The sequence below is a fragment of the Canis aureus genome, chromosome 30, assembly GCF_053574225.1.
Source record: "Canis aureus isolate CA01 chromosome 30, VMU_Caureus_v.1.0, whole genome shotgun sequence".
Taxonomy (NCBI): Eukaryota; Metazoa; Chordata; class Mammalia; order Carnivora; family Canidae; genus Canis; species Canis aureus.
The window spans coordinates 25,857,753-25,872,655 of NC_135640.1; the positions used below are offsets into that span (position 1 = coordinate 25,857,753).

At 41.6% G+C, this 14,903-nt stretch overlaps 1 long non-coding RNA gene across 1 annotated transcript; it reads left to right on the forward strand.

Moving 5' to 3' along the window:
• Positions 1-9: 9 nt before the first annotated feature.
• Positions 10-13,287, forward strand: LOC144301790 (uncharacterized). The gene is made up of 3 exons (XR_013368678.1): positions 10-411; positions 11,090-11,297; positions 12,007-13,287. It is a non-coding gene; the product is annotated as an uncharacterized LOC144301790 (long non-coding RNA).
• The last annotated feature ends 1,616 nt before the right edge of the window (positions 13,288-14,903 follow it).

The following is a 14,903-nucleotide window of genomic DNA, read 5'->3' on the forward strand; positions in this document are numbered from 1 at the left end:
AGAGAGAGAGAGAGAAAAAAAAAAAAAAAAAAAACAGAGAGAGAGAGAATGACCCACGAGCCCACGAGAAAGGGAAAGGGGGAAAACACCAATCCTCGGGGCGCTGGGCTTTTTTCGACTTTTCCTTTAAAAAGAAAAAAAAAAAAAGTTTTTCAAGCTGTAGGTTCCAAGAACAGGCAGGAGGGGGCCGAGGCGGGGGGTTTTGCAGAGCGGGCGGCCGGTCGGTTATGAGTCACAAGTGGGTTATAAAAGGGTCGCACGTTCGCTGGCGCGGGCTTCCTGCGAGCGGCCGGCCCCGCCGGGTCGGGTCGGGTCGGGTCGGGTCGGGCCGGGCCGGGCCGCCGGCAGCCTGGGGACCCAGCGGACGCCACGAGCCAGAGCGCGGGGACAGCGGAGCCGCCCGGCCGCCAGGTACGCCGCCCCGCGCGCCCTCCGCGCCCTCCGCGCCCTGCCCTGCCCTGCCCTGCCCTGCCCGCGGCCCCAGGGACGGGGGCGCGCACGTGGCGGCCGAGCGGGCGCCCGTCGGGGGGCGCTGTCCGCGGGCCCCGGGAGGAGAGGCGGCGCGGGGAGCAGGGGCGCGGGGACCGGGAGCAGGGGCGCGGGGCCGGGGCCGGGGGCGGGGGGCCGGGGGGCGGGGGGCAGGGGGCCGCCCCAGTGCGCGCCGCTGCGCCGAGTTCCCCGCGCCGGCCTGGCGGAGGCGCACCCAGGACCAGCTCAGCGACCGGGGCGGCCCGGGGCGCGCAGGGCACACTTGCGGGGCCGGCAGCGCGCAGCACGTGCCTTTTTTTTTTTTTTTTTTTTCTTTTTTTGCTTTGCTTTGCTTTTCAAAAGCAACTTAATAAGAGGCCTTACTTCTCTAAAAAAAAAAAAGGCCGCAGCACCCTAAACGTCTCCTACCGAGGTCTTCTTTCCTGGACGGGAGGCCGCAGCCGAACCTGCAGTGAGCTCCGGGATTGGCTCGCTCCCGGGGTGCGGGGGAGGCCAGGCCAGGGGGGGCAGTTTTGCAGTTTTTCTGCACAGCACGTGGGCTCCCTTGCTTTATCCTCGTAAAGCCCCTGTGGGCGCCTGTGCCCGACACTTTGCAGCTCCCGAGGGCGGGCCGGGTCTTTCGAGTTTTGTAGTTTTGTGGATTTTTGTGTCGTTGCAAGCAGGCAGAGTTGGGGGGGGGGGGAGGAATGAGGAATCCGAGGGAAGCTAGGATTACTGAGCTTGACGGCCCGACACGGGGAGAAACGGGAATCCAGTCCTAAGACAGGAGGGAACTTGAGGCCCAGGGAGGTGACGTTACTTCTCCAGGACCACACAGCAAATCTAGGATTCCTCTATAATTTGAAGAGGCCGAGGGTATCTAGTGATGGTCATAATAGAATTTATATCGTGGGTCAAATAGATAAGCTTAAGTGGAAATAGACTTTTTACATCATGTTATGTGATATTTCAAAGCCCAAGTCACTCATTATGTCCCTTCATCTCCCTGAAGGAGTGCCTCCCTTATATAGATGGCTTCAACACAATGTATCATCTAAATGAACTAGGGCAGCCAAGCTTTTAAGACTGATCTTTTCAAATGGGTATGTATATTGAAGTGCTTATCTGTGCGAGCAGGAATGTACGCTAAAAAGTTGACAAGGCGACTTCCTGTGCATTGTCTTATTTGATCGTCATAATGATAGGAAACTGGCCGGGTAGGGGGTGTTATGCCCATTTTGCCCATGAGGACTCGTGGCTCACAGAATTTGTGTTTTCCCTGCTAAGGTCATTAGGTCCTTAGTGTAAAGCCTGCCGTGAGGCGCACCTGTGAGATGTGGGATGTTGGGGAGTGGGGGGACTCGGCACATTAAGCCCTGTCAGTTCAGGCTCATTTCCATCAGACTTTTCTGTCTCCGTGATTTCCTTCAGAGGACCCAAGCGCATTCAGTAATTACTTCTGCTGCCCGGGCTACTCTGTAATGGCCTGTAATAATAATTAGGTTCCCTCGCCCGGCCGGTCAGCTCACCTTGACTGCAGGACAGAGCTTCCTAACCACACACCACACGTGTCAAGAAAGAGAAAACATGACCACTGGCCGAGACCCGTTTCAAGGCAGAACGGTGACATTTGCACAGATTCCTCCTCTGTTTTTACCTAACTATAAGGAAATGGTATACTCTAGTGGCCTTTAAAAAAACAAAATCCCTAAGTGCCACATGCTCTTCACGGGAAGGCCATCATCACGTTCTGTTTGCTCCAGTCACCGTGCTGGACACTGGAGAGGAGCCAGCATGACCAAACAAGTGACAGTCCCTACCCTCATGAATCTAAAAAGTCAGAGGAGACAGGGCTAACAGGAGATCGCCCTGGAAGCTGACCTGTCAGGGACCTAAATACTTAAACTAGGATGTGCTGTGAATTTTGTCATTCTTTACTTTCCAGTGGCCAACACGGAAAATAAATAACCTTCATCTTTCTTTATAGCTCGTTAGTCTGTGAATCAAAAAAATCCACTCCCAAAAAGCCCCCTAGGTTTCAACTTTTGAGAACCTTTTTTTTTTTTTTGATCAACTATTTTATGTCATGACCAAGCTCTGCTGTTCAATCTAAAGGAGATTTTTCATTTTAGAGTATTAGTTCTGAAGGCCTTTTTCCTACCTTAAATCTGATGGAAGCTGTGTATGCTTTTCTCAGAAATTTTAAGAAGAGAAAATATGCATCCTCACACACAGTCTTGCATTCATGTCTGTGAGCTCCAGGCTTCCTTGAATCTCAGCTGTGACCCTTCTGGGGTGGACTTTCATAATCCCTCTTCTAAACCTAGGAGAAGTCAGTAGCTTGAATGATGGAAGTGGTGTATGGACTCTTACCTTCCAGCGAGACAGAACACCTCTGTCCTTGACTAGTTGGCATCTCTGCATTTTTATGAGTCACTGGCTGTGAATCATAGCTGAACTATTGATTTTAGTAGCTTTTCAGTTTTGGTGATGGGCCTGCAGCCCACAGTGCAAAAGCCTGGTATTATGGGAAGGGCACCAGCCTGAGAACCATAGTAGGTTCTAGTCCCACCTCTGTGCAAATTCCTGTGCTGCATTCTTCCCATCTCTAAAATAGGTGGCTGGGACTGAGTCATTCTTAAAGTCCCTTAAACTGATGAAGAAATTCTATGATTCCAGCATGACTACCACTTCACTTCACTTTCAATACCTCTTCTAAGACATAGTCGGACTCAGTGAATTCATATCCTCTCTGCCCAAAAGAGAGTCAGAGTAAGTAAGTACCAGGATAACTGGCTGGACAGTGTATGGTTGTCTTTCACTATCTTACTGGCTTCAAAGCTGTCACACACTGGCTGAATTTGGATAGAATAAGAAAATTGTGAAATGCTTCTTCTCATGGAGAAGCGTTAAAATCTTAGAAGTCTCTCTTTATTCCACCTTTGCACTGACATCTTGCTTATAGGTATTCCCTCTATCTCAGTCTCTTAAGGAAAACACCACTCTTAATTTGATGACTGCTGCGTAATTGTCACCTGCCATGAAACACTGAAGCTCTGTCCATCAGTCTTGTCTTTGGGTTTACAGTAGTCAGGGCCAAAAGCACACTTATCCTCCAAGTAACACATCACGCATCTGAGCAGTTCAGCATCCTCGCCCTCGCTCATACAAGACTGAGCAATGGAAGAACAGTGAACCAAAAGGCACAGGTCCCACCCCTACTCACGATGACATGCTAGCCAGCAGAAGAGACTTAACATCAGTCAAGTGGCATGGCTTGGGACAGACTGTGCCAATTCGGTACCGATTCTGAAAAACAGTATCCACATGTGGGGCAGAAAGATTAGTGAAGAATATCAAACAGCTGATTTAATGAAATTGTGGAGCTGATGTTTGGCTAAGGTGAAATGAAATACCATGACGTTTGTGGAATTCTCCATAATGAGCATGTTCTCTATACAGTGGAAGTTTCCAGCTGTCCTAACAAAATGCTATGCTCCTTTATGTTGCTCAGCTGCCGTCGGGCCAGCATTGCAGTTCAGAGCGTGGACACCGGTGCTTAATGGCTCAAGTTTGTATTCTAGTAGGGCGCTTGCCTATCCAGCGCTTGCCTATCCACTCTAACTTGGGGCAGATTAGTGCCCCTGCCTGCACCCTGACCCTTAGGGCCACCAAGGAAAAATGGGGAGGTGATAAAACTCATCCCCAAGGCTGTGATGAGGAATAAGAAGTCAAACTCCTGCCTGGCCCAGAGACCCATATAAGTGTTTGCAATTAGTTTGTATACCCGTATGATCTTGCATATTTCAAGAACCCAATTTGGAAGGCGAGATACAAAGACAATTTGAGAAAGTAAAGTGTATAGGGACAAAATGATCTCTAGAATCCTGACAAGGCAAAAACTTGGTTGGTTGTAAAGAGTTTTTTAAGAGTTTCATAATAATTTTTTTCTCCTTAATCCAAAGAAAAAAGACACTTCAGAAAATTCCTAAGGAAGCATTTTGGTATACCTTTATGATTGAGAGATTAAGATACCAAAGAATTATTTTTGTTTGACTTGTATGTGTTGGTTGATAATCTCTTAATTTATATCATGATTTAGTCAAATAGTTGTGAATGTATCTTGTACTTTTCAAATGACAAGGGCAACAGGTAGTAGAGGGACAGGTACTTTCAGGCCCTAGCAGGTACTTGTGACTGCTGCCGCTAGTACCGCAGCTAGCATCCACTGAGCCTGGGTTATGAGCCTCACTCCCACCCTCAATGTTTCATGTTCATTGTGTCATTCCATCTTCCCAATAAACTTTTGAGTCAGTTCTATCACTATCTCCATTTTTAAAGCAAGAAAGACTTAAAGAGTTTAAATTCCCAAAAATCACACAGCTGGGAACATGGCCGAGGTCAAGAATGGAACCCAGACAGGTTGAATGCAACAGAGTAATGACACTCTGAGACCCTCCACATGGACTTACTATTGTTAACACTTGTCACATCTGCCTTCATTCATTCTGTCCCTATCCTTCACCTCTCTCTGTTGATGTCTGTATCATCTCTGGCATCTCACCTCTAAATGCTTGGACGCATATCTCCTAAGGGCACACTCCTCCACAATGAAGTGAAAACACATATTATGACATCCAAGGGTGGTTTAGAAAAAAGAAAGAAAGGACAGGAACCTAAGTTTTACCCATAACTTCAGATGATTATTTCTGGTAGGATTCTCCAGCTTTATCCTATAATGATCAAACTTTGTGGACTGACATCCAAGCCTGGAATCCCCTAAATGTAAGTAGTCCATTACTAATGTGGAATATCAACAGACCTCATTTATATATTTCCACACTTATAAGCTTCTACAACACTGATTCTCCAAGAATCTGCATATTAGTTCAATCTCTCTGAAATGCTGCAGTGCCAAAGCCAAGCCGGTTGTGCAGACAGAAATTCCTTTGAAGTACGTCAGGTGTCAATCTCAGAGTGTCAGTCGTGTATCAAGCACTGGGGTAGGACCCAATTTCTGCCCTCAAGTACACCTCAGCACTGGGGAAGAGACAACAAATAATCACAGCGCAGTGTGAAGACAGCTGTGGTGGAAGTCAGAGCCAGGACTAACCACGCTGGGGGAGGTAGAGAGAGAGAGAGAGAGAGATGGTCACACCAGGAGCCAAAGAGGGACCCGCCTCCAGGGGTTTGCTATCGGTGAGGGAAAGAAATAAAGCAGGGTGAGTGAATCCATATCTGAGGAGCAATTTGAAGTAGGTAGACCAGTTCCTAAGCGTACACAGGACATTATATTTCGAGATGAATTTCAAGGAGCACCAATCCTGACCTTCATTTGGTGTGTTAAGACATGAGTAAAACGCTGTGGGAGTGTAAGTCATAAACGGTATGGTGTTTGCCTTATAACAGGGTATTCCCATATGTAGTAAGAAAACTAATTTTTAAGCAGGCAAAACCAAACCTTTAGTTTCCAGAACTTGCTCAGTTTGTCTGACATCGTTCCCAGTACACAAATCCTTCCTTGTTTGGAGCCATGATCATGTGTAGAAATAGAAACACGGAAGTTGTGGCTTGGAGAAATAGGAAAGAGGACTTTTCCTAAGATGCCAGACATATGGGCCCCAGTACAGGTAACCGACAAACAGGTTATACATAGTAAGTTCCAAGGAGGCATTTTGTTGAAATTCCATGTTGAGAATAAACACTGTGAACTCAGGTAGAGGAGGAGGAGGAAGTCTCTTAGAAAAGGTAACTCTTCAAGTGATGACAGAGCACTCCAGAGTTGGTAACTGCCCTCACGTTTCCTTTCTCCCTGGGGGAACTGAGGGTAGGGGGGTAAAGAATATTGAAAACAAATTATAAACAAAAATAGAAAATTATTACTATAATTCTCTTCATGGAAGTATATTTAAAAGTTTAAGTGGTTAGTATGTGGAGAACCTTTTGAGAACTTTTGAAAGAAGAATGGCCATGATTTAAAGCAAAAGAATGCATCTCTCTTCTAAGTTCTCTCCTTCCTGCCCCTTGTTTTTATCCATATTTGTTTGATAACATTTTCCCCAAGTTTTGGGCTGGCAGCTGAGCTGTTGTGAGGTTGGGGTGTTGAGGAAGTGCCCCCTCTGTGACACACTGACTGAGGATGGAGGGGGCTGGACTCAAGCTGCCTCTGGACCTACTTCTGCTTCCTCCACAGACTGGCTCTGGGGGCAAATACTTCTAACCTGATTTTTTTTCCACATTCTTATCTATAAAGCGAAGGTATTAATCACTGTCCACAATAAATCTTTTGGGAAGGCTGCTCTGCTTGTACATAAGATCTGTAAGTAGGTTTCAGTAAAAACTTCCTGGTTTTAAAACTGGGAAAAGAAGAATAATCCTCTAAGGTCCAGATTCTTTCTTGTTTGTACGTTCACAGTAAATGGCCACTCAGTATGATGTTTCCATAGTGATCCTGTGAATTCCACATTGGCTTTCTTGTGAGACAGTTCAAAAGTATGTCACACTTAGTTTTATGTGTTAATATTATTACTGGCATATATCTTTAAAACATTCATTTTCTGTATTTCAAAATACAGAAAGGTATGTTGTACTAAAGCTGTTTCATATGCAAACCAGTCTTTTCAATAAGGAGCTCTTAATTTAGAAATGGTATTTTAATTAAAGAATTCATAATTAGGGATGCCTGGGTGGCTCAGCCGTTAAGCGTCTGCCTTCACCTCAGGGTGTGATCCTGGAGTCCTAGGATCGAGTCCCACATCAGGCTCCCTGCATGGACCCTGCTTCTCCCTCTGCCTATGTCTCTGCCTCTCTCTCTGTCTCATGAATAAGTAAATAAAAATATTTTTAAAAAATAAAGAATTCATAATTAGAACTATCAACGGATGTTAGATTTTTGTGAAAATAGATGACAGAGAGAGTTGATCATTTTTTCCCCAGGAATGGCTTATACTGGGAATTTTTCTTAAATGTAAGAAAAAAGCTAATGATATAAAAAGTAATCTTACCATTCACCAAGAGGTCAGGATATGGATGACTCTGACAGAACAATCCATTTTACTTTTAGAAGATGCATTTGTATGCTTTTGAAGACTTGACCCCAGTTACTTACCATCTCAATCAGTAACAGGTGAACTCAGGTGAATTCAAGAGGAAACATAATATTCTTTGCCTCATTGACTGACAGCACAGAGGTTAACCTGAAAATTGATTACTAAGGTGTAACAGAATAATCATAGAAAACGTGATTAAAAAAATTCACATAAATAAACAGCTTAGGAAACCAGTCATTTGAACATTACTTTTGTCACAATCCTCAAGGTAATTATGAAGAGTTACTGAGAGACTCAACACTTACTAGGAGATTTTAGACCAATGTAGGAAGCTTAAAAAAAAAAAAAAAAAAAACGGGACTGAACTCAAATTCAGGTGATACTGTTCTAAATACTCAATCTGTGACTGTTCTAGGCTGGACATGAAAAGGATTGGCTCTTGAACTATTTGAAGTATATCCTCATCTCTCCTCTAATCATTCTTTATCCCTTTAAAACTTATCCACCCTGAATCCGTCTCCTCAGTCCTTGATCTCTGCTTTCCAAGATGACTTAGCTAACTAACCTACTAAATAAGTCAAAGTGCCAATAGGAGGGGCTCCAACTCAACCTTTTCCTCCCTCTGCAGATAACTTCTTTCCACTGCAAGAACAGCTCACCTGAAACCTTACCTGCCACCTTGCTTCTCCCACTCAAAGGAGATGGTTCTAATGTAAGAAATCCAGACTAAGTGGAAGGAAAGGGAAACACTGTGACAGATGTAGAATTTTTAGAGGGGCAGGTCTTTAAGGAATCATGTTAGCAGCCACCTTCATCGTTTGACCTTATGTCAAAATGGTAATCAAGAAATTGTCATCACAAAGATTAACTGTGACAGGTCCAAGTTTTCTCAGGATCTTGATCTTCACATACCTGTATTAATCTTCACTGCTTACTTTCATGACCTAAACCAAAATAAGCAACTTCAGAATATAGGGAATCAGAGTAACTTCTGGTGGGAAAGCAAGATAATGCTTTCTTAGGCAATTATACACTAGTTGCTTTTAGTGATTGGATCCAAATAGTGCTCAACATTGAGTTCCATTTTAATGATTATGTTTTGACTAGTATATAAGAAAATTAAGTAAATGTGGGAAACACTTAAATTATCTGAATTTAACCATTTTAATTTTCAAAAGCATAATTACTTTTCACCCATTGAAATGGCTTTGGACTAGAATTTGTACTGCTATATCAATCTAGGATCATGCCTTTCAGTAGAAATTAGTGTACATTTACTTTGTAACAACAAATTAATAGTTTCCAAGTACTTGCATATTTCGGGATGCATAAACTCATGATGGCTTGGTTATGAAATTCAACCACTGTGACTCTTTTTTAAAAGAAAACTATGGCATGCAGCTCTTTTGATATGCAAATATTAAGTAGTGGGTGCTGAGAATAAGAAAAATGGTAAAATATAGAGACATATAAGATTGTGGAAGGATATGACTTAAGATTCATTATGAAAAGAAGTCCTTAGTGACAAACTTCTGTTCTGAATATATAGCTGATACCATCTTTCCTAGCAAATCGGTAAGGTAAGAATAAAAGGATTGAGGTGCCTGGCTGGCTCAGTTGGGAGAGTATGCAACTCTTGATCTCGGTATTATGAGTTTGAACCCCACGTTTGGTGCAGTTTGCTTTAAAAAAAAAAAAAGTATATATTGAAATCATATGGCCCTCCTCAAAAAAAAAAAAAAAAAATCATCATTTAGAAAAGCTTACTTTGAGGAAAAATTTCCCAGAGCGCTCCCTTCAGTTCTTACTACCAGAGGAAAAGTAGGCCTGCCATATGATGAAAGATATCTAGTATTTTTATCTAGTATATATCTAAGGTTTCATCGTGGTAGATTTTTATCCAAGGTGAGAATGGATAGTTTCTTTGAAGTCTCAGATTTAACTTGGAACCTATCTTCAGCAATTGAATAGAATTGTGCAGTAGTAAAGCTTATCTTGACAATGGATGTGGGCCTAATAAAGTATGTGGAGTGAGGGGGGTCTGAAATAGGTCTTCAGAACCACCACTGTCAAGACTCCCACTCTAATTTATATTGTATGATCCAGATAAATTTATATTGCTATACATTGTAAATTATGCTTGTCACAGTTTTATCAAATGCTTATTAGCAGCCATGGCTGTTGATTGCTAGGTCTAGAATTGTGTCCAGTTCTTACCCTGCCACTCTACCAGTGGAGTAACTATATTCATTCCTCATTGCCTCGTGACAGCATTTTCTGCCCAATGTCTTGGCTATATTAGACCAGGCTTTGTTTCCTGTGATCACTAGTTTCCACTCAGACACACAGCAGTTCTGTTGTTGGCTAATTTGGTTAACAAGCCTAGTCAAAAATACTGAAAGTGAGCACAGCTTCAACAGTAATGAGCCCTCTGGCCAATCTCATGTCTAAAAGTCTACTCAATTTACTTTTTAAAAAGCTATTCCAGGATATTTTCTCCTTTCTTCTGTTTACCAGGGCTAATGTTTTCTATCTCTCGTTATGTTGTCTTAAATGAGACTTAAGATTGTGTAGTAGCATCAGACAAATTGCTCATTCTGCGCAGCCTTAGGAATTCTTCATGCCTGAGAAGTCTGTCTTGGTACATAGTACCGCGGTTTTCTTTTTGAGCACTGAGATCAAAAGATGCACGATGCTTTTCATTTCAGCATACCTTTATAGAGTTTGAGCCAATAAAAAGAAAGCTGTTAGAATGTTTAAGACAGCATAGCACATTGTGAAAAACACTTGCCACTTTTCTGAGCACTCTAATCAGGCAATTTGTGACAAAAGATGAAAGAAAAAAATCCAGTTATCATACTAAACGCATTTGTTTTAAATACCTGTGCTCAGATGTCATCTTGAAAGAATAGGAGAAAAATTTCTCCTGGGTAGAATAGTATGCAAACAATTTACCTTCAACACAAATTAGACATAGCTCTTTAAGAAAGGGTTGAATTATATTGGTTGGAGAGGAACCAGCATAAGGATATTAATATATGTGGAGTATTTACTGTATCTAAGGCACTGTGGATGGGGGGGTAGTTATTTTTATGATCTTTACGGACTGAAGAATCTGTAAAAGGTATTAAAATCCTCAACTGACATCATTTAATTCAAAGCTCTTCAGTTTTAAGTTAATTCATCTCAAAAAAACACCAAAGGTAAGAAAAAAAAATTACTATCAGTAAGAATGATATATTTCCTTGGTTTGGAAATTTCCAAACCACAATATTCAGCCCTGTCAAAATACGTTCATTGGGGAATTTTTAACTTTATAATTTCTTTTGAACTTAATCACAGTTTTACATCTAGCTGGTTTCATGATTAAATAAAAGAGAAGGTGATTCCCCTCTTGCACTGAGGAGACCACATACTTGAATGATACTGTAACTTCTAGGCTCTGCTATAGTAACACTGCAACCAGAAGCATGTGGGAGAAATGTCACTTTATCTGAGAGAGTAAAATCAGACTCAAACAGGAAGTAGCAAATTCATCTTTTTCTTTTTTTTTTTTTTTTTTTTTTTTTTAGTCCACTCCTTGCTGAAGACAAGAAGTTCGAGAAACAGCACCTTTTAAGTCCTACTTCCTTTACGTAGACCAAAACCAAAGCCACTGGGGGGTGCTTTCCCCACAGGACTCTCCAAAGAGCAGATGGAGCCATGTTATGATGGATTCATTTGTAGGAGAGACCCCCATTGCGTGTACCCTATCTCTCAGAAAGGAAGAAAGAAAGAAAGGTAAAGCCTCAACTGTTTACTACTGAATAAAAATCTAGCCCAAATTCAACCTTTATAAACCAGGTGGATTCAGGTTTAGTTTTCACAAATCATAAAATACTCTTTTGAATATTTGGGCCCTTTACTTAAATTATCTGGTTCCCAGGTAAAAACTTAAATCAAAAAAGACAGTAATGCCCAAACTCATGATCGCCTCTTTACATTTTAGCATTTGGTGACTTCGAAGAGTTGTTTTGGTTTTTTGTTTTAAAAGAACAGGCTAGGGACTGCTGGGTGGCTCAGTGGTTTAGAGACGCCTTTGGCCCAGGGTGTGATCCTGGAGTCCGGGATCGATCCCCACATCAGGCTCCCTGCATGGAGCCTGCTTTTCTCTCTGCCTATGTCTCTGCCTCTCTTTCTGTGTCTCTCATGAATAAATAAAATTTCTAAAAAATTTTTTAAAATTAAAAAAAAAAGAACAGGCTACGTATGTATAAATAATCCAGAATTTGAAACATAAGTTTACTTTCAAATATACGTAAAGGTAAAAATGTCTTTTTATCACCTGGTTTCTCTACCTTTTTCAACAAATTACTTCCTAGGATTTCATGAGCTAACCCTCTCCCTTAAAAGGAAAATAAAGTCTGTTTTTGCTCCCAGATTTATATTCCCTTACTCCAGCATTATAACTACACACACACACACACAACCATTTCTCTCTCTCTTGCAGGTGCCGCAGACCAGCAAGGGGAAATCTGTGGTTTAAATTCTTTATGCCTCATCCTCTGAATGCTGGAGGCTTGCTGTAGGCTGTATGCTGTTAATGCTAATCGTGATAGGGGTTTTTACCTCCGACTGACTCCTACATGTTAGCATTAACAGGGTATGATGCCTGTTACTAGCATTCACTGGAACATATTGCTGCCGTGGGAGGATGACAAAGAAGCATGAGTCACCCTGCTGGATAAACTTAAGACTTCGGACTTTATTATTTTTGTGAATCATAATCTGGTCACCGAGATGTTCCACCTTAAGTTTTAAGAGAGTAAGATCATTCAGATTTATCAGCAGCATTCTGAATGCAAACATTTTTATGTGAACCTTCAAGCCCACATCTTTTGTTTTTATCTTTAGTGGAAAACGTATTCACATCCTTTGCATCAAACTTATGGTGTGTTCATTAGAACTGTTCAGAAGCACTTTTCATAACTCAACTGACAGAAATATGGACTAAACACATTCTGACACAATCACTAGAATATCTGTTGTTAAAAATTAGAATGACTACTACTCTTCAGTTACATACAAATAAAAATTGTCTGGCAACATTTTTAAACAGATTTTACAAATTGGCCATATTTCCCCCTCATTTAACAATTTTCTATTCAGACAACTTTAGTTCGAAGTTAGCACTTTTATGTGAATCTGAAGGGGGAACTGTAAGGCTACGACAATGAATGTTTTTAATAAAATATTTTTTACCAATTAGCATGGTAAATGATATCTGAGAAGTAGCCCCTGTCTTTTCCCTACAAGAGACAAAGATTTGATTTAAAAAAAATTCATTTTTGAAATTAAGTCCCAAATCTAGGTTCAACGTTAATAAGCTTCGCCACATAGCCATGTCGTGAGGCCAGAGAATCCACTTTTCGTCTCTAAGCCTGTGTCTTCATCCACAGAAAGGGGCTAACACTTTACAAAGTCAGTTTGAAATAGAGAACTATTTTGTAAAATAGCAAGTGTTACATTAATGTTTTCGTAAAATTCATCCAAGAACTAGTCCCTTCCCCCACTTTGTTAGAGAAAAGCTAATGATTTGATTTACAGAATTGTTCAGGTTTGGACTTCTCTGCAGTTTTTTTTTTTTTTTCCCCATAATTGACTATATCATTTACAAATAAATAGTTAACTATAATTGTTAGCATATTTAGTGTATATTTGTATTAGCAACTCTTCTAGCAACATTTTGTCAGTTATACACTGTAACCGAATAAACCTCTTTTAGTCCTTAGTTGATTTAAAGTAATTTGTTATGGCCTTTTTTCTTTTGCAAAGTACAAACTGTAATTTCAGAAGTCATTTGTACAAAAAAACAAACAAAAAGAAAACAATGGAAAAAAATTATGAGAATACCAGGGGGAACGATCCTGACCCCTAGGACATGGTATTCTCATCTGAAGGCATCCCCTCAGCCTGGCAAACATTTGTGTTCAAGATGTGTGTGCTGCCAAGATAAAGTTCTCCTCTTAACCCGTGGAATGAACATTTGGCTCCAAAGAGCCCTGAAGTAGGTGCGTCCCTTGAAGGGAGTTTCCTCAGACTACCCATTTTATCTGCACTGCTCATCTCTAGTTGGAGTCCTTGTTTTGAGTCCCAATTCTCCAAAACCCTGCTTGCTACCTCAGCCAGAATGTTAGGCCTGTGAATATCAAAAGGGCAACATAAGAAAAACTGTGCTGTGAGGGGCACCTGGGTGGCTCAGTCATTATCTTAGGGTCCTGGGATCGAGCCCCACATAGGCTTCTGCTCAATGCAGAGTCTACCGGAGATTCTCTCTCTCTCCCCCCACCCCCGGCCCTCCCCCTGCTCGCACAATCTCTCTAAAGTAAATCTTTAAAAAAGAAAAGAAAAACTGCACCGTGAAATGCTTTATTTCAAGAGCGCTAGACTACATGAAACTTGGGTGAGTTCCTTAATCTCTGTGCCAGTTGTCTCACCAGTGAAATGATGAATCTATTTCTGAAGGATGATGAGCTTGGTGAAATAGTGCATGTAAAGAGCACAGTGTCTTACCATGCATTACATGTTAAATGAACACTAGCTTTAACACTTCTATATTTCAGTCATTAAATTAAACGGTCTCCTGTAGCACATCTCCCCGAGGACACTTAGCTCCAACCTAACCATAATCCCATGGTGACAACCCAGAGAACCGAGATCTGCCAGGGTCGCCGGGTTTTCTCTGATGCCCAGCTCTCCTAGGCTGCTAGTTCCTGATCTCCCAGTCTTGGAGTCCTCCTGACCAATATGTTCAGCCATGCCAAAAATTCTTGGAACATGCGTAAGACTGAGTGTGTGTTTAGGTTGGAGGAAGGGGTAAGTAGCAGAGAAGTGCTTGTGTGTTTTGAAGTGACAAACTAAGGGTAGCTGAAGTGAAAGTGGGTGCTGTGGCAGATGGAGAAGGTAAAAGGAACTTGATTTTGTACACAGAATGCTGAATGAATTGAGTGAAGCATGACATCATGGACATGGTTTCTTTAAAAAAAAAAAACAAAAACAAAACAAAACAAGCAAACTTGAAGAATATCAAGAGGGTTGCCTAGGATCTGACCCACTTCCCCAGAAACCTGCTGAATTAGAGACTATTCACTGTCACCAGTAAGACTCAGGAGCTAAAAAATTAAAGAGGGGGTAAAGAAAACAAAGTCAAGGAATTGAAGGATATATAGAAAACATGGAGTATTAGAATTTTTCCAAAAATAAAGAGATGACCAGTACTTTTGTCAAAGAAATTTGGGGAAAATTTCTGAAGAGGCAAAAAAGCTTGAAAAAAAATTAGTAAATTGGAAGCGCTCAAAAAAAAAAAAAAAAAAAAAAAGCTGACCCATTAGGTGGTTTTCAGGTAAT